Source organism: Camelus bactrianus, chromosome 8 (assembly GCF_048773025.1).
Source record: "Camelus bactrianus isolate YW-2024 breed Bactrian camel chromosome 8, ASM4877302v1, whole genome shotgun sequence".
Taxonomy (NCBI): domain Eukaryota; kingdom Metazoa; phylum Chordata; class Mammalia; order Artiodactyla; family Camelidae; genus Camelus; species Camelus bactrianus.
Genome location: NC_133546.1, coordinates 50,708,716 through 50,736,385, shown reverse-complemented (window position 1 = coordinate 50,736,385; position 27,670 = coordinate 50,708,716). Strand labels below are relative to the sequence as shown.

Here is a 27,670-nt window from a genome sequence, read left to right as displayed (position 1 = left end):
GTTAATATGAAAATAGAAATAAAAGAGAATATGAATGTAATTTATAAGTGTAAATTATTGAAAATGAATTTAGATAACTAAAAATTCTAAATAATCAATTACCATAGTAGAAAAAAAGTTGTTAAAGAACATCATGACAAAATGCACCAGGACAAGACATAACACAGGTGAATTCTATTGGATTATTAAATGAATATAATTTCAAATGCTACAAACTTCCTCAGCTTGGAAGGAAGGGTTGTAACTGAAGATTGAATCACAAAGCAAATTTACTCTTGTCTGCTACCATCCTCTGAAATTAGTGAGCCTGTTTTTAATTTTTTAATCTCTGTCCATGGAGCAATCCCATGACTTTTCTGGTTACATTGAAATAATAAAATTTTGCATTAATTTAGCAATAAATGAAATGGATACTCCGATTTTCTTATATTCCTCTCTCCTCAAGGAAGAGCTCACTGCTGATAGAAACTGGTAGGCAATGATGAGGAGGCTGGTGTCTTTCTGCTGTCACTAGTTCTAGGCCACTCACTTTTGCAAGTTCTTCCAAGTATCCTGTCTTACCACATGTTTTGGTAGTTGCAATCTTTCATTTTAAAATCTTGACCAAAATTTCTGTTGTTAACATTGTGACATAAGAATGATTCAATAAAATTCTCTAAATGAATAATTTCTGAAGGAAATCATGATTATTTGTAAAGATAATAAAAACACAGTTGAAAAAATTCAATATTTATTTAATTTTTTAAAAAAAATTAGATTGGACAGATGATTTCTTAACTTGATAAAAAAATCTATCCCAATCTCCAAACCTCTGAAATAATGTGCAATAATGAACATATCCATCAGTATAGTGGTGTCCACCATTACCCCTATTATTTAACTTAGTCTGAAGTTTTCAAGTTCAACAATTAAATGAGAGAAAGAAGTGAAAGACATAAAACTGGAAAGCAAAAGATAAAGTAATTATTTTTTCTCAGTAAATGATATATCATACCTAAAAAATCCAAAAAATTAAATTAAAATAGTTTCCAACCAGTAAGAAAAACCAGTAATATTGCTACGAGTTGTTTTCATATAAAAATAATAACCAAAATCAATAATATTTTTATGTCATTACACAAAAACCAATTTAAAAATATAATTGAGTAAAAGATTCAATAAGAGAAGATGCATTATAATTGGTAACAAATATGTGAAAGACATATACAAAGAAAACTGTAATGTGTTAATAAGATACCAAAAGTATAACTGAAAATGGAAAAAGCATTTTCTATTTTTTAATGGAAAGACATACATTATAAAAGCATTATTTTCTCTAACTTAATCTGAATATTTAATTCAATCTCAGTAAAAATACCAACAAGTGTCTTTTTAAAACTGAATATGATTCTAAACTTTATGTGGAAAATAAAAGTAATAGTGAATTGATTATGTTATGGATATTGGAACAGTATAAATACTATAGAATTTAGAACAGTTAGCAAGGTGAACAGATCGGTGAGACTAAATAGAGAATCCAGAAAAAGATACAATTTATTACTAACTGATTTTAGCATATGATAAAAATAATAATTGTATTCTGATGGTGAACAGGTGAATTATTCAGCAAATTAGACTAGGGCAGCTAAATGAGTAACTAAAATCCAAAGATTTAAATATAAAAAGTGAAAGCAGAAATGTATTAGAAGAAGCGTGAAAGATTTTTTTTTTAATTCTTAGAGAAACATTTTTTCTAGAGATGATATAATACGCTTAAGCTATAATAGAAAGGATGTATAACTTTACATAAAAACAAAAGAAATATGAGAAGGTAAAATGGAGAAAAATAACTACAATTAACAAAGGATGGATTTTCTGGCTACATTTCATTTTCCTAAAAAATTAATTTCAGAAAAAGACCAAATAACTCAGTAAATGTGAGACAAGACCATGAAAAAACAGTACATAGAAAGGGAAATGCAAAATTGCTCTTAAACATATAACAAAGGCCTAAACTTCATACACAAGAAAAGTGAATTGAAACTTAAGAGAAAATGTTCATGTGTAAGATTGGCAGAGGTTTTTTAAAAGTTGATGCACTGTTGGTGCAGAGAAACAAGCACTTAGAATTATTGGTAGAAATGTAAATTGGTACAGTGCTGTGGAGGGCAATTTGTAATAGCTATCAAGATGAAAAAATACACGTATGCTTTCACCACTGATAATGCCTAGAAGTTCATCCACAAGCTGTACTCACACAGTGCAAAATAATCTATGCCTAAGGATATTTACTTCAGTGCTATTTTCAACAGCCAAAGGATGGATATAAGCTAATTTTCTGATAATAAGGCACTACTTATTTTAATGATGGTATATCCATGTAGCCATTGAAAAGGATGAGGAAGTTTTATGTACATTGATATAGAATGAACTCTAGGATAAATTACTGTTACATAATCATGTAACATGATTATGATATAACAGCAACTTACTGAACAATGCACATAATGCCACAGTATTCATGGAGAATGGGAGATGACTTTGTGTGCCCTTTTGTACATTTTGAACTTTTGTAGCATTTTAAATTTTGTAGCATTGAATTTTGTGACTAATTTTATCTGTTCAAAAGTATTTAACTTAAATATATTAAAAATAAAAAAAACCGATAAGAATGATGCTGACAAGAGATACTATATATTGAGTGCCTCAGATAGGGCTTTCATATATTATCTTCAGTGCTCACAATGGCTATTTAAGACCCATTATGTAATACCCATTTTACAGATGAGGAAATTGAGGCTCAGAGAGGCAACTTAAGTGCCCAGTATCACAGGATTAATAACCCATTTACCACCTGGAAACCAGGTCTATCTAACTTCAAAGCCAAAGATAACCAAGGTTTGGCCAAGTTCAACTGAGCATCACATTTAACTAAGTTTAAATAGATGTTAACCATTTCTCCACCTCATTGAGCCACATAGTACAACTTCTTCTTTTTAAGTACCAACTTGGATATAAATTAGCTAACTTTATTACTATAGTTTGTCATTTTATGTACATGAAATCTTGTTCTCCTGAAAGATCCAATTAAGATTACATAAAGTCCTGTTGTGTAAATGGTTCAACATTCCAACAACAAACTAGATAAACATTTTGCCAATCACTAATTAAAAAGCTGGCTCTAAGTACAATGACCTGGAGTCAGTTTGCATTCACATTTCTATTAAAGGCTAATGAATGCACAGCTAAACTAATTTAGTCAAATTGTTTTTTCATTGTGTTCAAAGTTAAAACTAACAATTCAGCTTTAGCCCTGAGTCTTTTAAATTATTTTTTCCTCCCTTATTGAGTAAAAGTCTAATTAAAAGCTTTTAGTCTTTCACATTGTGCAGACTGCTAAGTGCGATTGTTTAGTCTGCAGGGATTCAATTATTACTGAGCCTTAAAATATACATTTCTACAAGGATTTTTTAACCTACTTTGCCTGGAAGATTTTGTGCTCTAAAATTTAATTTGATAATAAGATTAATAATTGTGAAACAAGAGAAAAATTATCTTTGGTGTGAGATTTTATTTGTATTTGGTGTGTGGTTTTAACTGAGCCCTAAGATTCACTGAGTACTTACTAAGTTTCAGGTCAGGTAGAGTAGAGATGTAGAAAGCATCCAAAACATTATGTAACAGGTGTGAGTTTAACTCAGCCTATTCACAAATAGGACTGGTTATGTAATGTGCAGGGCTAAATAAAAAATGGAAATACAGGATCCCCTGCTCAAAAACTAGGAATTTCAACACGGCAACAACAGAGCTTTAAACCAAGCACAAGGCCTTTCTGACCATCGCTCCCTGTGAGTGCCCAGGAAGCCAGTTCTGCTCTCAAGTGCAGAGTATAGAAATCTCACATTACATTATTATTGCTTTTTAAATTAAAATGAGTCCCCAAATCCCATTCTACTAGGTGACAGACAAGTCCACATTCTCTGAGCTCCTCAGCTTAAAAGGTCTGAGGACTTACAAACACTGAAAGCTCCTGGTCTCTGGTGTGCACTGGTTGCTGCTGACATATCTCTGGTCCGAGCCCACTGCTGCTGAAGACGCCTAACTGGCTAGGGAACTTAGTGCCTAGCATTTAATTTTTCTAGCTACACCAAATTTGTAATCCAAATCAATACACTTTGAGACTGAACGGGGGGCTATACTGACCTAACTGGCCTATAATGGGCCTGTCCAGGCCAACCAGGCCACGTAGTCACCCTCCTGCAGCCATTTACCCCCAAAGTCCAGCCACGTCTCCCAGCATCGTGAGGGACTGGGCTGAGACTTCCATCCTTAGCAGAACCTGCGCTCCTCCAGCTTCTGCATGGGTTTGGGGAAGCTCTCCTCTCTGCCACCTGACACGTAAAACCCTGGCATATAGAAGATGATCAGTAAAATTAGTCTGAACTACCTATTATTTTTCTTCCATTTTCCTCCTAGTAAAGTAGTCAGAGATAATTTCTCATTTTGGTCCTTTTAGCTGTTTAACTTCCCAGGGGGACAATTGGGCTGTAGGTAGCCTGAACTTTTAAATACTGTAAAACCAAAAGAAACAAATAGACAAACAAATAAGTAAAAAATCCTAGTATTATTGAAGAATTGAATGTTTAATATTTTTTATAACAAATGTATAAACTTTAATTAAAAATGTGAAAATATTTTTGTAGAAAATGTTTCTTAAAAAGTTAACCATTTCCCTGTTTTCTAAAAGCATGTACACTATACAGAAGGAATTTGTCCTTTGGTTATGTAGGGTCATTATATGAATTAGAATAGGGCTGTTAAAAAACATGGGCTCTGGAGCTAGACCACCTGGATAAGGATCTTTGCTTAGCCGTAAGACCTCGGATGAGTTACTTAAATTCTCTGGGTCTCAGGTTTGTCATTTGTAAAATGGGGATGCTAACAGTTCCCGTGTCATAATGTCACAGTGAGCATTACATCCTAATGTATATATAAAGTACTTGGAGCAGCACTAGTAAATAAATCTGAATAACTAGAATTAATATGTTATACTTGATAAAATAACTCAGAGGTATGTGTGCCTCCAATAAATGATCCCATTTTGAGCTCCTAATTCTGCTTTAAAATAAAAACCATGTGTCAGTGTTTCAAATATCAGACACCACTTCTTACTATTGTTAATGTGTACATCATAGCAATGTGTTGCTCCTTTTCCCCATACCTCTTCTAGTTGTTTTCTAGTCAGATATGCTCCATTTTCTTAGAGTTGTGCCTAAAGTATAAAAAGGTGGACTCAGAGTAAAACTGAGGGGCAGCCTAATAGTAAAGCAGATAAATTGTATTGTGTAGCCTTTGCAGACCTTGATTTGAGTTGATTAAAATGTTTTGTTTTTTCACTTCTCTCCAGATGCTTGATCATACTCAATAATTAAGATGGCTAATTAACGGGCCACTAGTTAAATGAGCATTGTATCTCACAAGCTTGTTACAAAGGTGAAGTAATGTGTCGTAGGTGAAAATGTGTGTAGACACTATAGTGATATATACATTCAGGGTTTATTATTACTGCTTTGCATGCTAATATTGTTAGATGTAGAACTCTAAGAAACATTAAACTTATGTGTAATATTCATACAATCCCTATCAACATTTCAATGGAACTTTTCACAGAAATGGAAAAAAAATCATTCATTTTATCATACATTTTGTATGGACCGACAAAAGATCCTGCATTGCCAAAGCAGTCTTAAGAAGGAAGAACAAAGCTGGAGGCATCACAATTCCTGATTTCAAACTATATTACAAAGATTTAGTAATCAAAACATTATGGTATTACCATATAAACAGACACGTAGATCAGTTAAACAGAATAGAGAGCCCAGAAATAAACCCATAAGTATATGCTCAATTAATTTTTGACAAAGGAGCCAAGAATATACAATGAGGAAAGGATAGTCTCTTCAATAAGTAGTGTTGGGAAAAGTGGACTGCCACATGTGGAAGAATGAAACTGGACCACTCTTTTACACCATGCACCATGCAAACATTAACTCAAAATGGAATAAAGACTCAAACATAAGAACTGAAACCATAAAATTTCTAAAAGAAAACATAGGAAGTAAGCAACTTCACACTGGTCTTGGCAGTGATTTTCTGCATTCGACACAAAAAGCAAAGGTGACAGGCAAAAATAAACAAGTTGGACTAATCAAAGTGAACAGCTTCAGCACAGCGAAGGAAAACATTAACACAAGGAAAAGGCAACCTTTGGAATGGGATACAGTATTTGTAAACCACATATTTGATAAGGGGTTAATGTCCAAAATATGCCAGGAAATATGCAAGGAAATAATACAATTCAGTAGCAAAACACAAATAGCTCAGTGAAAAAATGGGTTAAGGACCTGAATACATTTTTTTCAAAAAAAGATGGCCAACAGGTACATGATTAGTGATCACTGATCATCAGGGGAATGCAAATCAAAACTACAGTGAGATATCATCTCACACCTGTTAGGATGTCTGTTTTAAAAAGCAAGATATAGCAAATGCCACCAAAACTATCACAATATTGTAAATCAATTATACTTCAATTAAAAAAAAAAGATATGACAAATGCTAATGAGGATGAGGGGAAAAGGGAATCCTTGTACACCATTCATGGGAACTTAAACTGATACAACCACTGTGGAAAACAGTATGATAGTTTTTCAAGAAATTAAAAATAGAACTACTATTCCAATAAGCCCACGTCTGGGTTTGTATCCTAAGGAAGTGAAACCAGAATCTCAAAGAGATATGTGTACTCCCATGTTCATAGCAGCATTATTCACAATAGCCAAGGTATAGAAAACAACCCGCCTGTTGGTGAATGAATGTATCAACAAAATGTAGTGTGTGTGTATATTTATACATATATATGTATATATATAATAATACATATATATAAAGAAATATTTTTCTTCCTTAAAAAAGAAGGAAATCCCTTCATTTGGAGGGCATTATGCTAAGTGAAATAAGTTAGATAGAGAGAGACAAAAACTTCATCACATGGTACAGTTTAAATATGTAACAAATTTATTTGTCAGTTACACCGTAATAAAACTGAGGGGGGAAAGGATCAGTCCTCTATTATAATTCCTCAATCCAGTTTTCAGTACCTATGCATTGTCTGAGGAGAGGGCTACAATCCCCTCTGTAAGAAGGCTGTGCAAAGTGAGGAATAAGATCTTGTGCTGCTTCAGGAAGCTGAGGAGGATAAGAAGTGCTGAAGGCTGGGGCAGATGCTCAAACTGGTTTCACTGTGTCTTCCTGACTGCAAAGAAGTAGCTCTTACAGCTAAAATTAGAGTCTTTAAAAATACTTTTATGGTATAGACTTGACCCAAGTATTCTTAGAAAGTGTGTTATGAATTGTAGGATATTTGTTACTTTTTTGATCATTCTGTTTTTCATGAGACTGAGCATCTGAAAGATTTTTTTCGCACTTGAACTGACTCTTCTGACCCTAGTTGATATAATTCAGATATAAATCAAAGCTCTATCTTGAAAATTACCAAGTCAGAGAAACCAGAGTTATTGGAAATTCTGTAAAGTAACTTCAGTAGCTTCCCCTTTACCCATTCTATTTGCCTATTCAGTGTCCTTGACCTAGGCTTCCTTTTTCTTTCTTAATCTCTTCAATTTTTCTCAAAAATCATATGACAAAGCCAGAAACTTTTAATTTACAATCTTATTCAACCACAGATTATATTAGCATAATGGATCTCTGAAGACCTTGTCACCCTTTTACACTCAAGACAGTTGCAGAAAACTCACTTCCCAACCTGAGAGAAGCCCCTCTCCCTTGGAGTTGGCAGGTCCTCGGACAACAACTTAACACAAACTTGATTTCAACATCAAGTCTTAATCACTCATGTTTCTCATGTAAAGCTTGTAACTATAGTAATTAAGCAAAAATGACATTATTTTGTTTCCTGCTCATTGCCAATGTCCCCTTAACCAAATTTTCAAAGAAAAATAGAAACTGAGAATCCTGCAATTTACTCTTGTGGGAATTTTTACACAACCTTAGTTTCAGTTTCAGTGAGATGCAACGTTCAGATGGAAACCTTTAGGGAGTAGTTAATGGCCAAAATGAATTTCCCTAATTACCCCCACTAAATTGTCAACTTGCTAGCATAAGACTATCTCAATAACAGTTAAATTTAAAGTGTAATTGAATGAGGTGTCAGTACAGAAGAACAAACTGGTGCAACTTTCTATTTAAACTCAGTTTTCAGTCATCTGCCAAGTCCTTAAGTCTTCAGAGAGCTATCATTTTGGTAAAAAATACCATATTCATGATTGTCTTGTTAGTTTCCATTTGTTTCACTTTAGTCCCTTAAAAATCAATTTTATCTTAAACAGTAGCTTTCTGTTTTCATATCAGCCTAGCTTTCTCTGGATTTTTCATAGCTGCCTTTTCAAATTGCCTTTCTCTCCCACAGGAAGTCATGATGCCATTTGGGGTTCTGAGATACTTTAAAGTTCATAGTAATGATGTCAGAGGGAAGGACTTCATGAATATAAGAATGTTTTTTTCCAGAGGCATTCCCCCACTGTCTTCTCTCTTTCTCTCTCTTTCTTCTTCTTCTTTTTTTTTTAGTGGAAGGACCTAGAAAATTTCTGTCAGCTCGCAGAACAGCCAGTGAAACTAATAAAGCTGCTTAAAGTTCTGTTCCCAGCCAGAGGCGGAGCTGAAACTAAAACTCAAGCCTCTACCACTCTTTTTGTTACCAAGTCCAAGCTCATAATGCTTATCACAGGACAAGCCAATAAATAGAGAGATGAGGTGCCAGAGCAAGAAATAGTGATTTTATTCAGAAAACAGGCAGACCAAAAAGATGGTGGACTAGTGTCCGAAAGAATCATCTTATCCAAATTAGAATTCAGGCTTCTCTTATACTAAAAGGGGAGATGGGGGTGGCTGATTGTTACTTCTTGGTGCAGGAATCCTTTGTTTTTGCAGCTGCCCACATAGGTCCAGTCACAACGTTCCTGTGAAACTCTAATGAGATGATTGTTATTTTCTGTTCTGCGATGTTTTATCTCTAAAAGTTGTCTTTCACTTTCTTGATAGTACCCTTTGATGTACAAAAATTCTTAATTTTGATGAAGTTCAGTTTATTTATTTTTTCTGTTGTTGCCTACCTGTGCTTTTGATGTTATGTTCTTGAAGTCATTGCCAAATACATCATGAAGATTTTTTCTCTAGTGTTTCCTTGTAAGAATTTATAGTTTTAGCTCTTAAGTTCAGGTCTTTGACCCAGTCTGAGTTGATTCTTGTGTATGGTGGAAGTTAAGTGTCCAATTTCCTTCTTTTGCACCTGGATATCCAGTTTTGCCAGGACCATTTGTTGAAAAGATTGTCCTTTCTTCATTGAATGCTCATGGCACTCTTGTCAAACATCAAGTGACCTTTTACATAAGGGTTTATTTCTGGGCTGTCTACTCAATTCTTTTGGTCACTAAGTCTGTCCTCATGCCTGTACCATACTCTCTTGATTGCTGTGGCTTTATAATTAAGTTTTAAAATTCAGAAATGTGAGTCCTCCAACTTTATTCTTCTTTTTTCAAAGTTGTTTTGGCAATTTGGAGCACTTTTCAATTCTATGTAAATTTAGTGATCAGCATTTTTATTTCTTCAAAAAGGATGCTAGAATTTTGATAGGGATTGTGTTGAAACTATAGATTACTTTGGGTAGTACTGACATCTTGAAAATGTTAAGTATCTCTATACATGAATATGGGGCATCTTCCCATTTAAGTCACCTTTAATTTCCTTCAGCAATGTCTTGTAATTTTCATTGTACAAGTCTTTCACCTTCTTGGTTAGATTTCTAAGCATGTAATTATTTTAGGTGCTATTGTAAATGGAATTGCTTTCCTAATTTCCTTTTCAGATTATTCATTGCTAGTGTATACAAATACAACTGACTTTTGTGTATTTGTCTTGTACCCTGCAACTTTGTTGAATTTGTTTATTACTCTAGTCACTTTCTTGTGGATCCTTTCGGATTTATATATATAGATATATATATATAAGATCACGTCATCTACAAATATGAATAATTTGCCTCTTCCTTTCCTATTTGTATACCTTTTATTTCTTTTTCATGTCAATTCTGTCTAGAACTTATAGTACAATGTTGCATAGCAGCAGTGAAAGTTGTCATCCTTATCTTATTCTGATCTTAGGGGAATACTTTTCAGTCTTTCACCACTGATTATGATGTTAGATGTGGTTTTTCATAAATACCCTTAATCAGGTTGAGAAGTCTTCCCTCTATCTTCTATTCCTAATTTTTTGAACTCTTTTTTAAAACATCAGAGAGTGTTGAGTTTTGTCAAATGCCTTTCCTGTATCATATAAGATGATTGTGTGATGATTTTCCCCCTCTTCATACTATGAATGTGTAGTATTACATTGATTTTCTTATATTAAACCACCCTTGTATTTCTGGGATAAGTCTCACTTGGCCATAGTGAATAATTCTTTAAATATGCTGTTGGATTTGATATACAAATGTTTTGTTGAGGAGCTTCATATGTATAAGAGCTTCATATTTATAAGAGATATTTGTCTGAAATTTTCTTTTCTTGTAACATGCATCTGATTTGGTATCAGAGTAATGATGGCTTCATGGAATGAATTAGGAAGTGTTCCCTTCCTTTTTGATTTGGAAGAGTTTTAGGAATATTTATGTTCATTCTTTTTAAAATGTTTAATAGAATTTATTGGTCAAGTTATCTGGTCCATAACTTTTATTTGTTGGACAGATTTTGATCACTGACTCAATCGCTTTACTTGTTATAAAGCTGTTAAAACCAAGATTATACTGTATAGCACAGGGAAATATATACAAGATCTTATCGTAGCTCACAGAGAAAAAAATGTGACAATGAATATATAAATGTTCATGTATAACTGAAAAATTGTGCTCTACACTGGAGTTTGACACAACATTGTAAATTGATTATAAATCAATCAAAAATGTTAAAAAAAACTTTACATTTTTTTCTTTACTCAGTTTAGGTAATTTGTATGTCTCAAGGAATTTGTTGTTTTCTTCCAGGTTATCTAATTGGTTGGTGTACAGTTTTTCATAGCATTCTCCTGTAATCCTTTCATCTCTGCAAGGTTAGTAATAACATCCCCACTTGTATTTCTGATTTCAGTTATTTGTATCTTCTCTCTTTTGTTCTCTGTTAGTCTACTTAAAGATTTGTCAATTTTGATGATCAACTTTTGGTTTCATTGAATTTTCCCTATTATTTCCCTATTATTTATTTTATTTATCTCTGCTCTCATCTTTATTATGTTCTTCCTTCTATTAATTTTGGGTTTTTGCTCATTTATTTCTAGTTTCTTAAAATGTGAATTTAGGTTACATATTTGAGGTATTTCTTCTTTATCAATGAAGGCATTTATAGCTATAAATTTCCCTCTGAGTACTGCTTTTTCTGATTCATATATGTTTTGGTATATTGTTTTCATTTTTATTTGCCTTTAAATATCTTCTAATTTTCCTTGTTATTTCTTTTTTGACTCTTTGGTTGTTTAAGAGTGCATTGTTTGATTCTTCACATTTGTGAATTTTCATTTTTTTTCCTTCAATTATAGATTTCTAACTTCATTCCATTTGTGGTCAGAAGAGATACTTTGTATGACTTTAATCTTCTTAAATTTAGTAATACTTGTTTTGTGACCTAACATATTGTCTATCCTGGAGACTGTGCCATGTGAACTTAAGAAGAATGTATATTCTGCTGTATTTGGTTGGAGGGTTTGTATATGTTTGTTAGGTCTAGTTGTTTTGTTTGTTTGTTTTGTTGTTAAAGTCCTCTGTTTCTTTACTTCTGTCTGACTGACCTATTCATTATTGGAAGTGTTGATGCATAAATACTTTTCTTAAAAGCTTTCCAGGTGATTCTTATATGTAACAAGGTTGGAGAACAGCAAGAATGTGTGCATGATTTGAAAGCATAGTTAGAGACAAAATCTTTCTTATGAAGCAGTAATTGTTGACAGATCTGTGTCATTTGCTTTTGTCCAGAATAGGGTTTTTTCTTGCTTAGTTTTAGGGAGTTAGTGATTGGTGTATTTATACAGTAGTATAATCCATTAGAATTAATTTAGTGAGTAATATCTTACTGGTACCTATTAAATAGGCAATTGTAGTAAATAATGTGTTTTTTCTTAGAAAGAGAAATAGATTCATGAATAAAAAGACAGTGATTGTTTATTACTAGAATCAGGCAGCTGGAGCTGGAAGTCTCAGTGATGTATTGAAATTGCTTCAGCATGAGGAGAATGCAATTTTGGTTTTGGTCTTCCAAAGATATAGTATCGTTTGGCTTGTTGACCATCCCTCTGTGGTCTCTTATATTTAGGCTTTTTCCTCTTATTTCCTACTAAGACCATTGGCTCCATTGTATAATTAATATTAATATTTTGCATATTTTATAACCTTATGATACCATGTCATGGGAAAGTATGATATTCAAATCTATAAGACTTCATGTTAAACACTATTTTTGTACCTTACCTGCTATGCAACTTTGATAAGTCACTTAGCTCTCAGTTTACATCTTAGAAACTTAAATTTTTCTTCATGTTAAAAATAGAAGAATAGGTGTTTTAGCTGTCAGAGACTAAGTTCTTAACTTCCAAAGATGAAACTAAAGATGTATATATATATAGATTAATTAATGGATTGTTCTCAAAAAATACAGTTTCAATTTATTATTAGATCTCTTTAGCCTAGGAGAGATCTTTAAAATTGGTATGAAATATCTGTAATAGATTTGGTGGGCTCTCTACTCATGAAAAAAATCTTTGCATTCTAAATATATGTTGCTATGTTTCTGAGTTCAAATTCTAATTCTTCCTTTCATGACTGACTTCTCAATCAACAGGAATTTTAATTGTGTTTCTAAATATTCAGTACAGCTTATTCAAAGTGCAATGCAAATTGAAAAAGGTAAAAACACTACACATTTGCCATCTAGGAAATATGATGAACTAGGTAAAAAGAGTTTGTGTATAAGTGAGGAAATGTAATAAAATGTCAATATTGAATTTTTTCCATTATTTAGCTCTTAATTTTAGAAAATATTTACTAAATTTTTAATTTACTTTAATAATTTACAAATCAGTCACTGAAAAAGTAAAATAGTTTTTTTTTTTCTTTAAGATACAGTAATTTGAAAAATTAAAGGGATACTTTTTTAGTTCATTTTATATTCTACTTGGTATCTTAAGTCTGGAATATTATTTTAGGTAATGAATGATCAGCTATGGTAAGACTTTTTTAAATATAACTGAGGGCTGGAAGACAGTGTATTCTGGAATGTGCATTTCATGGTGGACCCTGGGACCAGAGTGATCAAGGAGAGGGACATGCAGGGAGTTCGGTGAAAGCCAGTGTTGGAAGAGATCTAATTATTGGCGACAATTAGAAAATAACTATCACAGTAAAGTCTGAGGACAAGGAATAATAGCCAGAAATGAATCTGTACCTGGGACAAAGAGCCAGAGGCACAGGCAAGATTAGGAATAGTTTCTAAAATTAGAATGAAATGAATGAAGTGGGATTGAAAATGTTGATAGGCTGATCAAACCATAGGAAATGTTGAAAATCCAAGATTGCAAAGACTTACACCTAAATTTTCTAAGAGTTTTATAATTTGAGCTCTTACGTTTAGATATCTGATCTATTTTGAGTTGTGTTTGAGACAATTGGCTTTTAATATTTTCTTTAAAAATACAAAGGAAATTAACTCTCTAGGTCAATAAAATTCAGGCAAAGGAGGATACTTTAAGTTAACTTTTGTAAATAGTGTGGGATGGGGGTCCAGATTAATTTTTTATGTTTAATATCCAGTTATCCCAGCACCATTTGTTAAAAAGACTGTTCCTTACCTATTGAAAGGTAATGGTACTCTTCAAAAATCAATTGACCATAATTGTGGAGGTTTATTTATGGATTTTCAATGCTTCTCCTTTGGTCTATATATTCTTATGCCAACACCACACTGCCTTGCTTAGTATAGCTATGTAGTAGGTTTTGAAATTGGAAAGTATGAATTCTCCACTTTTTTGCTTAGTTTTCAATATCATTTTGGCTATTGGGGCCCCTTGCATTTTCATGAGTTTTAAGATCAGCGTGTCTGTTTTTATAAAAGTCTTTGCAAAAGATGGTATTGAATCACAGATTCAATTTGGGGAATATTGCCTTCTTAAAAATATTGCCTTCCAATCCCTCAACACAGAATATTTTCCATTTATTTAGATTTTCTTTAATTTCTTTTAATGATATTTTGTAAATTTCAGCGTACAGCACTTGTGCGTATTTGGTTAAATTTATTCCAAAGTACTTCATTCTTTTTGATGCTGTTTTAAATGGAATTATTTTCTTAATGTCATTTTCAGATTGTTCATGGTAGTGTATAGAAATACAACTGGTTTTAGTATGTTGATCTTATATCCCGCAAACTTGTTGAACTTTTTTATTAGCTTTAGTGTGTTTTGTGAATTCCTTAAGGGTTTGTATATATAGTGTTTTGTCATGTGCAAATAGTTTTACTTTTTCCTTTCCAGTATGGCTGTATTCAGGTTTCTTTTCCCCCCTTATTTAATTGCTTTCTCTAGAATTTCAGTGCAGTGTTGAATGAAAGTGGCAAGAGATGACATCCGTATCTTGTTCCTAATCTTAGGGAGAAAGATTTCAGTGCTTCACCATCAAGTTAGCTGTGGGGTTTGCATAGATGCTCTTTACCACATTGAGGATGCTCCTGTCTATTTTATTTTGTTGAGTGGTTTTATCATGAAAGATTGTTGGATTTTCTTAAATGCTTTTCCTGTGCCCAATGAGATGATCATTCATTTTTTTCTCCAATATTCTAATGACATGGAGTGTGTCGAGTGATTTCATATATTGACTTAATCTTGTATTCTTGGAATAAATCTCACTTGGACATGGTGTGCTATCTTTTCATGTGATGCTGGATTTGATTTGCTGGTATTTTGTTGAGGATTTTTGCATCTATACCGATAAGGGACGTTGATCGGTAGTTTTCTTGTAATGTCTTTGTGTTTGGAATCTGGTTTTGGAACTGTTCTCATAGAATAAGGAAATAAGTGTTCCCTCTTCTATTTTTTGATAGCTTTTTTGAAGTTTTGTTGTTAATTTTTATTTAAATGTTTGGTAGAATCCATCAGTGAAATCATCTGGTCCTAGGCTTTAGTTTATCAGATTTTTAAAAAGTACTATCTGTAAAAGGAAAAAAAAAAATGCACTGGACAAGATGAGCAAGTAGAATTTGATTTTCTTCTGATACTAGTGCCAGCAACAGGGGAAAGAGCCCAGAGCAAGCCTGGGCACCCAGCTCTGCCAAGACAAAGGACTGGAGAGTTTTTTAGAGTAGGGCTGGTGTTGGGGATCATAGACCAAAAATGTTTGCTAATTGACCTTATCTAAAGAAAAAGTAAATGTTCTCTTATCTTCAAGACAAGAAGTAGTTTTACAGCTTGAAGCAAAGCTCCTCCTTACCTCCACAATTAGGTTCTTATCCTGTTATAGTAACTGGGAGATAGGAGCACTGTCTCCTGATAATTACATTTTAAAAAGATGGTTCCCAGGGCTTGTAAAACTTGTGACAGTCTGGAAGAAGATTTACATCTCAAAAGGGCAGGGAAAGAATTCATAATTACAAGTTTTCTAAAGTAAATGCTCTAAGTAAAGGGTCTTGTCAGGTGTCTACAGTGAGGAAGAAGCCTGTCTAAAGTTTTATGAAACCGTGTTGATCATAACTGCAACTCTTTCTTTGCTATATAGATCTATTCAGATTTTATATTCTTTTTTAAGTCATTTTTGGTGTTAATATCTTTGTAGGACTTTGCCCATTTTATCCGGGTTATCTAAATTTTGTGATACAGTTATTCATTTTATTCCCTTATGATTATTTTTATTTCCTGAATTATTTCAGGAGGTAGGATAACTCTGGTCCCTGTTTCCCTCAAAGTACGAGTTGATAGATTTTTAATGACTGATTGAATAGTTAGTTTTATTCGTGTTTCTCTTTCATTTTGATTCAGCTTTGCTATTTTTCCCGAAAACTGTCTATTTTGTTTAGTTTCACATATATCAGCATAAAATCAGTAGTCTTCTTTTATTTTTTAAATGTTTGCTTTTTCATATATATGACTTTTATCATTAATACTATTTTCTTTTGATAAATCATAAATTTATCAATTTCCTTAGCCTTTTCAAAAAACACATTTTAGAGTCATTGATTCTGTTTTATCTTTATTTTCTATTTTACAATGTTTATCATATTTATTTCATTCTTTACATGTGGTTTGAATTTAGTCTACTTTTATTTTTCTAACTTCATAAGTACAACACTTAACTCAGTAATTTTTACTCTAACTTTTTTTCTCTAAGCAGTTAAGACTGTAAGTAGTCCTTTTAGGAAAGCAGAAATAATGCATTAAAGAAAATCTGTGGCAAATAACACAAAATGTCAACATTTGTTACTTATTTGTTTATTATTTCTTGATGGTATATTCGTATTTGTTATAACATCTTCTACCCTTTATTTTAGAATTTTACATAATTAAAAAAATTATCCCCCCTTCGCAGTCACCCACAGCAATTTAATACAAGATTTCTAATCATTTTTAGATTCCTGTATTAGATATTTATTGAGCATTTTCTATCTGTCTTAAAAATCTCCTTTGCTAAACATGCATATAAACAACTAACCCAATCACTGAAGCTCTAGCAGAAGGGACATGCTGTATGCTGTGTTGGGGAGGAGTGGGGCAAAAGGAGAGATGGAATTTCACTGGGCATCTGGGAAAGCTTCTCAGAGGTGGGGCTGTTTGTGTTGGGCTTTATTGAAATCCCATTCTTTCTTCAGGTAGATCATCCCAGGGAACAGAGATAGGAAAACTGCACAGTGCCCTCAGAGAACAGTGAGACATCTGGCATCCCTTGAGAGACGAATTCTCACAGGCATGACTGGGAAATGAAGCTGAAAGCATGGTTGGGATCAGATCTTGGGAGAGCCATCAGTGCTTGGGCGTTTACACAGTACTGTAAAAAGAATGGGAAGCCACTGGGTTTTCCAAGGAGGTGAATGATATGATTTCACTTGTATTTGGGGTAGATAACTGAAGAAGTTTAAAGAATTAAAATAAAATACAACCTGAAAGCTGGCAGACGAGTCAGGAAGACAAGGTTAGAGATGAAGGGCTACATGACCCTACAGGGCAGTCCTCACCTACCAGGGCTGTAGGTTAGCCATGAAAAGGGCTGAACCGGGGCAGCATTTGCAAGGTGAGTCGAAGGGAACAAAGCCAAGGGGAGCCCTGTGTGGACCATCTAAGGCTGGGAGCTGAAGCACACAGCAAAAGCAACTGTGTACAAGCCACTGGAGGGGGAAGAAGGAAGGAATTATGAAGCAAGCTTGCTATCAGTGGAGGAGAGGATGTAAATGCTAGCTGTTTCCCGACTTTAAGATAGATGAGGTTTCAGAGAGCAGCCACAGTTCAGTGATGAGAGAGGAAGGCAGCCTCCAAGGCCGTGACAGAATGAGATGGACTGCTCATCACAGAAGTATAATGGTAGAGAGAAGGAGAAATTCAGTGTAGTGGCTTTAAAAGAAAGAAAAGTGATTCATAATTGCATCTAAAGTTTATTTTAAGATCCATTACATAATATATGCCTTTCAGATATCTAACATACAGAGCATCAGAATTATAAGAAGATGGGTTATTTGGGAGCTTTTAATAAAGGGAAGCATAGCAGAGTTCTGACTTTTAGCAAAGGCAAAAAGACTATGAAGTAATCTTGTTATGAATTATACTATTCATTTCACTTATCACTTACACCCAATACTGGACTGAAAGAAGCTTTCATAAGCATTTCTGTAAGAGTGAAGTTCAGGGGTTTGTAGAACAAAAAACAGCATTTTTAGACAAGGATCTCATTTTTCATTCCTTGCTGAATGAGGTTTCCACAGCTTGAGGAAAGGGAGTCATGTTTTGGTTAACTCTTTGGGGAAGACAAAAAGGGGTGTTAATGAGAATTCTTTGTATCTCCAAGAGCTTTATAATATGTAACACTAATGAAGAGAAGGCAGGCAGTCCAGGGAAGGCACTGAGTAAATTGCATGTTGTAGAGGAGTGCTTGGGGAGTTTTGAGTTGGCCAGAAATAGAACTGTTTCTCAAACTTTCTAGGCAAACCAGGTGCCACCCAATACAGGACTAGGTTTTCTCTGTGCACAGCTGGCTGTGGGTGGAACAGTTGTACCCACCCAAGCTGTGAATTGAAAACCAATTTCTTTGAAATTGCCTTAGTTAGAAAGTATTCTTTTCCTCAATTCCCCCACCAGTTAGCTATGGGCACTAGATGTTTTCTGTGTCTGGAACCACTGGGGACAGTGAGGGTCCTCTGCCATTCCTTTCCCCTTCATCCAACCCAATGTTTGTAACATTTTACACTTTATTAAACATGTTTCTTAAACCCTGGCGGCAGGAACTCTAGTCTGTTTTACAGAGGGAGGACACAAATGCGCAAAGGGGTTGGATGACATTATCCTGACTATCAAGAGGTGATGAGGAAGCTCAGCCCACTAGGAAGGTCTCGCCCTTCATTCTTTCAACTTGGGAGAGTGTCAGTGGGAATTATTTACCCCTTCATAACCTCCCTTTTTAGTCCATCTATGCAGGAAAGAAGAACACTATACTCTGGTCAATGTTTGGGGTGCTCCTTGGTCCTTATACTAATGGTAAGGTCTCTGTGGCTCACGGGCAGAAGCAAGTGGTCCACTTTCCTCTTTGATGCCTGGGTTCGTAGGAGGTAGGGCTCTTCTCTTTTTGTCTCTGGGCAAGTGGGGCAGGCTGGTCATTTCAACCCCTGCTGCAAAGGCTGTGGGTGAGATGGTTAAAGGTGAGTTCAGGAGTTTATGACACCTGGGTTCAAATCCCAAATCTGCACTTACTCTTCTATGGTTCCTCTGTTCGTGGTTGTGTAGAAAAATCCAGACAAGAGACCCCACGTGCCACAGTGGTCTTTGTAATGGCCATGCTCCCTGGAGTGTGCAAGGACCTTCATCAGAGCAGAGAAAAAGTAATTAGAGCATTTTTTATTACTTTTCAAATAAAAAGTGAAGCTTTTCTAATAATCAGTATATAGATGAACACTGGTTCCCACACCCCTTGACATCTCAGCCAGTAACCCAGGCCCTGGAGGCCTCCTGAAGGAAAAATGGAAGTTTCTCAATGTGGAGGTGTTGACAGTGCTGCCCTCACTCATTTGATTTTACTATTTTGTGACAAAAGTGTAGTTTATTTGCCATTTAGTGTCACCAAGGCAATTATTTTCATAAAAGCAAGACCTGGAAATATTATAATTTTTAAGTGCTTTGCAGTGAGAGGTGGAATGACTTTGAAAATGTGTTAGACACAGAAGTTTGCCATTCATCTTGTAGCAAAATACTTAAAACAATTGTTGAAGTGTAAAAGTTATACATTTTTATTTTATAAAAATAAATATTTTAAATTTGCTAAATATTTTTGTGAGGGAAATGGCTTTCAACAGTATGCTTATCTAGGAGATACAAAATAAAAAAACAAAACCCACCAAATCTGTCCTTCTCGAAGGTGAAAGTGACATTTAAACAACAAATAAGAAGGTAAGGGTGACTTTAAAAAAACCTCACTACAATGAGAGCACTTCAGAAATGACTATTTGCAAACAGTTACACGGGGAGTGATTTTATTGCTAAAAATAATATGTCACCTATAGAAACTCTTGTGTTTACAAACTCTGTGTATTTACAAATTAAGGAAATGGAATTTCCTAACCTGTTTTAAAAATCTTCCAAATGAAGTTACTCAGTGAATTTTGAGCTAATTTAAAAAAAAAAAATACAGGAAAAATGCCTTCCAATTTGGTTGTTAAGAACAACTGATTAATATAAGGGAAGACAGAAATTTTGCTACCTGAATTATGGCAAAATTTTTTTGTATAATTGGTCAATGACATTGAAAAAATGTTTCATGATTTTGTAAACATAGCTAGCAATATACTTTTATTTGAAGCTATGTCTATTTTTGAGCTAACTTCAACTATGATAGCAAATAAAATCAAGTATTCAAATAAACTGCCCTTAAAATGTTAAAACCAGACCTTCAAATAGCTGAATCACAAAGTCTAAGCCAATTTAAAAAATAATAAAACATCTTTTACCACATTTATTATAGACAATATTACAGAAGGAGTAAAAGTTTTGTGCTATTAATTAGAAGATTATTTATGATTATTTTTACTTAATTTTAATCTAGATATCATTATATTTATAATTATTTTATTTAATCTGTTTATTTTAACCTTTATTAGATATTTAAATCTTACGTCTTTTTATTTAATCTTTATATCAACTTTTAATCTTCATATATTTTTAGTCTTTATATCTAATCTATATAAAATATATATTTAACATTTAATATTTACATAATTAAAAGATTATTTACAATTATTTTTATTTAATCTTTAAAATTTGTTGTGTGTTAAGACATAGATCTACATGTACTCAGAGTGCACTCTCGAACCCTTTTTACCATTGGGTCTACCTAACCAGAAACTTGCTCTCTTCTAACAAGGAATGCAGGCAGGCTCTGGTAGAGTTAGGGATGCGTGCCTGGAAGTGGGAACTCAAGTTAGATCATTTCTCTGCAGGGTTACTCTAGTGCCGCTCTGCTGAGTCTTGCTCCCGGAAACTCACGTTAGTAGTCACTCTTCTCTTCAAAACCCCAACGTCCTGATGCACCTCCAACCATGCTTTCTTCCAGCTCCTGTCGGTGCATTTGTTGGTGTGTCCTCCTCAGTTGCAATAATTCCGTGGTGCCCTTAGTAAGTCAGGCTTCCCCCAATCCCTAAATGCATGTTGATGTTCACTGCCTGTTTCTTTGACCTTTCTCTTGAAGATTCCTCAATCTGTTCTAAAACTTGCAGCACAAGTTCTAGTTTGATAATCCTCCCTGGGGTCAATGTAGCATTTCCAGCAGTGTTACTAACATACTGGTTAACTGCCTTATTCAATCAAGATTGTTTGCCAGAAAACAAAATGAAAGACAGGAACAGGGATAACAGCAGAGGAATAATGTAGGTTTTAGAACTCAACTTAGGATTAGCTGTCAAAAACTCATTGGCTGAGCCTGTAGCTCAAGATACTGTTACTCTAGTTCTTGATAACTATAAAAAAAAACGCTTTATTAACGTGAATTCAAAACTAGAAAAGTCAGTTGAACTGGTTCAGCCCGCCACTGAATTGTACTCTTCATTCAAAATTCCACCCAGAGCAGGGAACAAACCGCTTGCAAGGAGTAGGGAAACTCTGAAGGTAGACATCTCATCTAAACTCTAGGTTTCTCTAGGGTATAGATCATCTCACAGGTCACAGCTTTTTTTTTTAATCTATGCCCTACATTGATAATTCAAAGTCAGGTGTACAGTAGATCTTCAAGAGATACTTGCTAAACCATAGAAGAATGATTGGTGAAATGGAGCAATGAAGCTTGTAATGCAAAATTGCAAATATTGACTACCAAATAATTTAATGTTATTTTTGGTATTGAATATGACTGTTTCTGACACTTATGTAATATACACATTTCAAGAGCACATATTAAATTATTCTGTGAAAACATAATTCAGAGGGAGCTGGAGAGGAAAAAAAAAAAACCTATTTTGTTTCTTACCCCTGCGCTTTTAAGCATGTTTAACCTCTCTCTTTCCTCTCAGTGCTGAGACAGGATCTCTAAAGTTAATGTACTTTGAGCAAAACTCTCCAAATTCTGCCTCAATTTCCTGATTTCTCTGGAAGGAAAGTCATTTAAGTCTGTCCCCCCTCTTTGCTCCCCACTGCTCCCCCTCTCCTTTCCAGCAGAGCTAAGTTACTTGGAGGGCTAGTGAAAGAATGCCTTTCTTCCCTCCCAGCTCCTACTGAAAAGCACAAATAAGAACATAAACGCTGAAAAAGTCAACCGTGGTTATGAAATAAAGGCTCCAAAGTATTAAAGTTGGAACTCCTCTAAGAATTTAGCCAAGAGAAGGCATGATCAATGAAGCTCTGGACCAACATCTTTTTCTTGCCTCCCCTGGTTACCATTTGGTTTCAAGCGCTAGGTTGAGAGGATTGATTCATAGAAATCCAAACAACTAAACTAACCATTGTGGACGCTCCCAAGGCCCTAGTGCATTTTTTATACTAATGTAAACCCAACATAAAAAATATATATGTGTGTGTGTGTATGTGTGTATACATATCTTGGTGCTCTTTATTGCTTATTCTCTCATTTTAAACAGTGGGGGGATTCTCCTCCCTCCCAGCCGTGTCTATCTCCAGAGAGCACCAGATTGAAGGCATGACAAAGTTAGCACATGGCACCTTTATTACATTCCCTTTATTGCAAATATTAATGTTTCTCAAGTGTTATTTTATGTTAGAGTATTATTTTCTAGATCAGTTTTTCCCCAATTATTTTCCATTTCATTTAAAGAGAGGCGAGAATTGACATACTTTGAGTTTGTAGTCTCAAACATGTCAGAGTAAGTGAGGTTCAGAGGACCAAGGCATTTATTATGCTTCTGGGGCAGGGAAGTGGTGCTAACAGATTTCAGGTGCTCCTGGAAGAAGGGTGCTTCAGGCATGCACACACAGGCCGCATACTGTGCGTCAGTGACGCCAAAATGTACTGCGAAGATTTGATAACATTTCCATTAAAAGCAACAGAAAGAAGACATGCAAAATATGACTGAAGACACTGAATAAGCCTTTTTTCTCTCAACATAAAAGGATACAAAAATCGAGAAGATGTTCGTGTGCAGACTACAGACAACTTGAAATAAATTGTGGGATTACATTAGTTAGGTTCACTTTAACTCTCATCTAAAAATATATTTCCTGTCATTTCCTCGGCTTCTCTGTGTTCCTTTTCTCTCCATGAAGCACCATGTTTTCTGTGGTTTCTTTGCAAAAAATGATCTGAACATTCTACTCCCTTAGAAGCACATAAAGTGAGGGCTCGTCATAATGATCATTTTATTATATTAGGACTCAGTTTGAGGGAGTTCAGGGACAATTTCTAAGGAAAGTAAAATCTTTGGAAATTGGGAGGAGAATTTTTGTTGGATTTTATTAAGATAGACTTGAGCGTTTATGGTTCATTCACAGAGTGGTGTAAGACTGAAGTTAGTCTTTTCTGTGCGTGTGCGTGTGTCTGTACGTGTGCTCACACGCTTGCGTGTGTGCATGTGCACTGTGAGGCATGACTCTGCCAACCAGCCTGAGTCTTCAGCTCACTTGGTCCTTTGTAGTCTAAGGGCTTCGCCACAGGAGTGTGCTCATTTAAATGTGTTTATCCAATTAGCAATCATAACTTCCAAATAGATTTTTCAGTCCTTGAATGTTGAATATTACATTTGTTTGTCCGCTTCACTCAAAATGCATACAATATCTAGTAGCAACATTGTGAAGTTTTTTCAAAGCTACAATTATATATCGCTAGTGAAGCGAGGATCAGAAGACCTTCACACAAATCTCAGCAAACTGCTGCCCTTATACCAGTTGCTCTCTTTCTTGCACTTGCAGAATCACAGCTGCGTCTGGTTATGAAAAGAGAGCACATAATAATTTCACTAAATATGCATTAAATTACTTTGCAAAATGGTAGTGGCATCCATTATAAATCCTGTGTTTGAGGAGTTTAATCAGCTATTTAAATTTTCATCAGGATGCAAGTCAACACTCGAGTTCTTGGCCAAAGGCATTCTATTTACCACATAAATATTTGTTGATTAAGAAAAGCACAGGACCCTACACTTTCCTCGGGTTTCAGAGGCACACAGGCTTTTCTCAGGAGCAATAAATAAAAACATGGAATTTTTAAAGAATCATACTTGGATTTTGATACATTGTGTAGTTGGCGACTACATTTCCTATGAATAATATGCCACTTCACAGTAATTTAATATTAATATTCCTCAGGAAATCAAGTTTAGGAGTGGAATGGGAGGACAAAGAAAATGCTAGTAATTGTATTTTAAAATAACAAAGCTAATTAATGTGAAGCAAACTGTGTACTGATTACATCATGAGGTTTTATTTTAGTTTCTTCTGTGTTCAATCCTTTGTCCACTGGAGCACTTACACTAAAATGAAAAGGAATGGGAGGATTTGAGGTTATAGTATTTTATTTTCTCATTTCTTTTCACAGTTAGCTGATCTGAGTTACATTCAGGGTATGAATCTGTATCCATTAGCTTCAGAAAACAGAACTGGTATATTTTCTATCTGCCAGGCTCCAGGGAAGGGATCAAGGGGAAGGTGAATTCATGTCCCCGTCACAGCAGGTGCTCCATTTACAGAGCCCCCGGGGTATCACACAAGGGTTTGGGGGAGGAACAAGAGGGAGGGAGGGTGGGAGGAATAGAAGGGAACTGAGGTCCCCTTGAACTTGGGCGGGACTGGCTCATTCCTAGATAACTGGATACAATTTTTTACAATTTTCCTTAAAATAACTTATTATTCTGAGGTGAGGTGTAGGAATGGTGATTATTTATAGAAAATATAAATGGGACTGCCCAATGGAAAAAGAGAGAAAGCACCATATTTGGAAATTGTGGTTTTGCTCGTTGAATGGGAGTTTGTAATATAGGGGATGTTTAAATTCTTGGTTATGATTACACTTCTTTTATCTAGCAATTACTCTGACAGGTATAAAATGGTAAGCCTGAAAAAGACAGCAGAAAGTTACTTAGGTGAATCTTTCCTTTTGTGAGAGGTGGTTTAAATTTTAAATGTGCATCCTCATAAAAGTCACATAATAAACACACACACGTTTATTGAATGGGAGGGTGAATGAATGAATGAATATACGTGTGCTTAGGAGACTAACGGAATAAAATGGGGGCAAATAGCTTTTTAAGTCAGGAAGCCCACTGAGTTTGCAGGGGCTTCCTCAGAGAAGCACAAACCTGCTGAATTTGGCTGTTAGGGCTACTGTTGCTTAGTGAGAGATTTGAGTGAAGATGATACTGATTATTCAGTTTCTGGATGCTTATGTCATGCTGTCTCTCTCATCTTTGAAGATGCCACTACCAACAAGAATGGATATCTATATATGTGAAAGGAGTTTTGAAAATTTATTAACAGTCAGTACATTTTTCTTTTATCCATGCATAAAAGCTTGCCCATGTTTTCTACATGAATATCTTTCGCAGGCATTTGCTAGCAGACTGCCTTTAACACCGTGTCACTCAGAGCCTTGGCTCCAAAAGTCTGTAATGCTAGTCAACTCACCATTGCTAACCAGGCATATGAACCCAGGCAAATGATTTTGCTTCACTGGGCCTCAAATTCGTCATCTAAGAACGCAAGTTAGGGTGTTCTGGGAGAACCCCGTTCCTTCCAGCATAACAGCATGGGAATTTACATTCTAAAATCTACTGTGACTGCTACTTGCAGCCTACAGCGTATGGCTATGTAACCCTTCAGTGCATTTTACAAGTGTGTCTCCTGTTGCCCTTTGCCCTTAGTAAATTGGATTTGAGTTGGGTAGAGCTTCCTTGTCCATGAGTGGTACTCTGGGCACACAGCCTTCAATCACTGGGGCCAGCTGGTGAGACAACTCAACTGTGGTGACTCTGTCTTTCCATTTAATGCCAGTAAGACTCATAAGTAAGTCATGACAGTACTCAAGAAGTTGCAAATAAGATCTCTCTAAGTTCATTTCAAAGCTACATGGACCACAGATTACTCCTTCTCCTGCTGTGTGTGTGTGTGTGTGTGTGCGCGCGCGCATGCATGTGTGCTTCTTGAATGAGTGTGTGTATATGAGCCACCACCAGCACAAAAAAAAAGATGTGACTCTAAGATAGAAAACCATCAGTCCTTTTATAGACACAGACACTTCTAAGGAAAATGAGAGCAAGGTTTTTCAGAACCACAGTGGTACCAGTTACTGCACAAGCATCTGAGTAGTTGGATGAGGAAATACTAACTCAGAAATCTAGTCTGTTCTCTGGGGAATGAGAAGTTTTGTCTATTCACAGTATCTTTAATCCTGCTCTCTGCTTCTATATACTTCAGGATAATGGCTCTGCTACCAGAATCTTTCCTGATTTTGAGCCTCATTTCCTTTCTCTTCTTTCCATTCATTTCATCATAATCATACACTTTTAAAACCTCTTAAAATTTTCTCCTTTCAATGTATTTAATCACTTTTTCTATAAGTATTTGAAAGATGATTATAAAAATTCTACTCATTTAAATAATTTTAAGTTAATCACACTACACTTTCTCTCCCTCCCTCCCTTTCTCATAATATTGAGGCATGTGAGAGTCTCTTGGCAATGATTTAAAGTTTATCTGGTTAATCTGAACAGCTGTTTATCTGATATTTGGAAGCTCACTGGAGCAATATCCAGTTTTCAAGGTAAATAAATTTACCCCTTTCCATCAAAATTGTTAGACATTTTCAAAGTCAATGTCTTTGCCAGTTGCCCCCATTCTGACTTATAAACTCACCGTCATCTGCAAACTAGTACCAGTACCCAGTGTGCCAGGCTCCTGGTTAAGAAAGGGCAAAGCGATTTACTGTCTCAGGCTTCAGGGGAAAGGGAGTTAATAAACATGAATACATTTTTAAAACTATACACTGGTAGCATATTCTAAATGGTGATTAAATGAGGGAAATAATAAGTACTCCAGGAGTCTAGAAGTCAAGGCGCGGCAGGTAGGAAGCTCCCTGGAGAAAGAGCACAGTGGTCGAGGCTTCAGTCTTGCAGCTTGAGACCCAGTTGTCTGTGGAAGTGATCCAAGTACCACCAGAGGATCCACAGATGGACTTCAGAAATGACAAGGGTCTCCTGAAATTGTATGGGAATTTTTATGTCCTTACTTTTCATGGGGGAGTCAGCTTTTCAGTGGATGAAGGAACACTTTTCTCCTGTTTCTGGCTGAGGCTCCTGACACCCAGTGTTAGATGACTCCTGCCCAGGGCCTTTGGCCAATCTCGTTCTTAGTGCATTTGCCTCTACTCTGGTCTCAATATTCCTATCCCACTCATTTTCTGAGATCCTGTTTTGTGAATCTATAAGTAAATTCTTGTCTTATGCTTCAAGTTCCCAGTAATCAAGCTTCCACTGGGCTTCTGTGGATGAGTCTCCCCCTCCCTCCCTCCCTGCCGCCTCATCCTTGCCCTAGAACTCCAGAACGAATTTTCTGTCCGTGAACCAACTTCTCAGAGCTGGTTTTCCAATATCTGTTCCCAGATTCCCAAGTGCTGGCCACTTGTCTTCCCACTCTTTTTGCTGTCACCAAACACCTTGGCTTGGATGGATGTCTTGAATTTCAGGTAAGGTCTACAACCCTTGAGTAGTCATGTTTTGATCCTGTCTGTTCTTCCCCATTGATTAACTCACCTCTAAATTTCGTATCTGCCCTTGGACCCAGGAGCTCATGCTTTAAGTTACTAATGTCCTCAGTTCCTGCCAATGTTGTCCAACCTCTCAGGACTCAACACTTGTCTAACCATAGATAGGAATTATATATAATCTTGAAGGTTTTTTTTTTA

The 27,670-nt window shown here is 35.3% G+C and overlaps 1 protein-coding gene across 1 annotated transcript in view; it reads left to right on the top strand.

Annotated features, from left to right (window-relative positions):
• GRIK2 (glutamate ionotropic receptor kainate type subunit 2) overlaps window positions 1-27,670 on the top strand; it is a 926,084-nt gene that overhangs the window by 278,118 nt on the left and 620,296 nt on the right. Inside the window, exons 7-8 of the mRNA XM_074368582.1 lie at window positions 11,096-11,160; window positions 27,369-27,451. The gene's annotated coding sequence lies outside the window, so the exon portion shown is untranslated. The remainder of the gene's footprint in view (window positions 1-11,095; window positions 11,161-27,368; window positions 27,452-27,670) is intronic.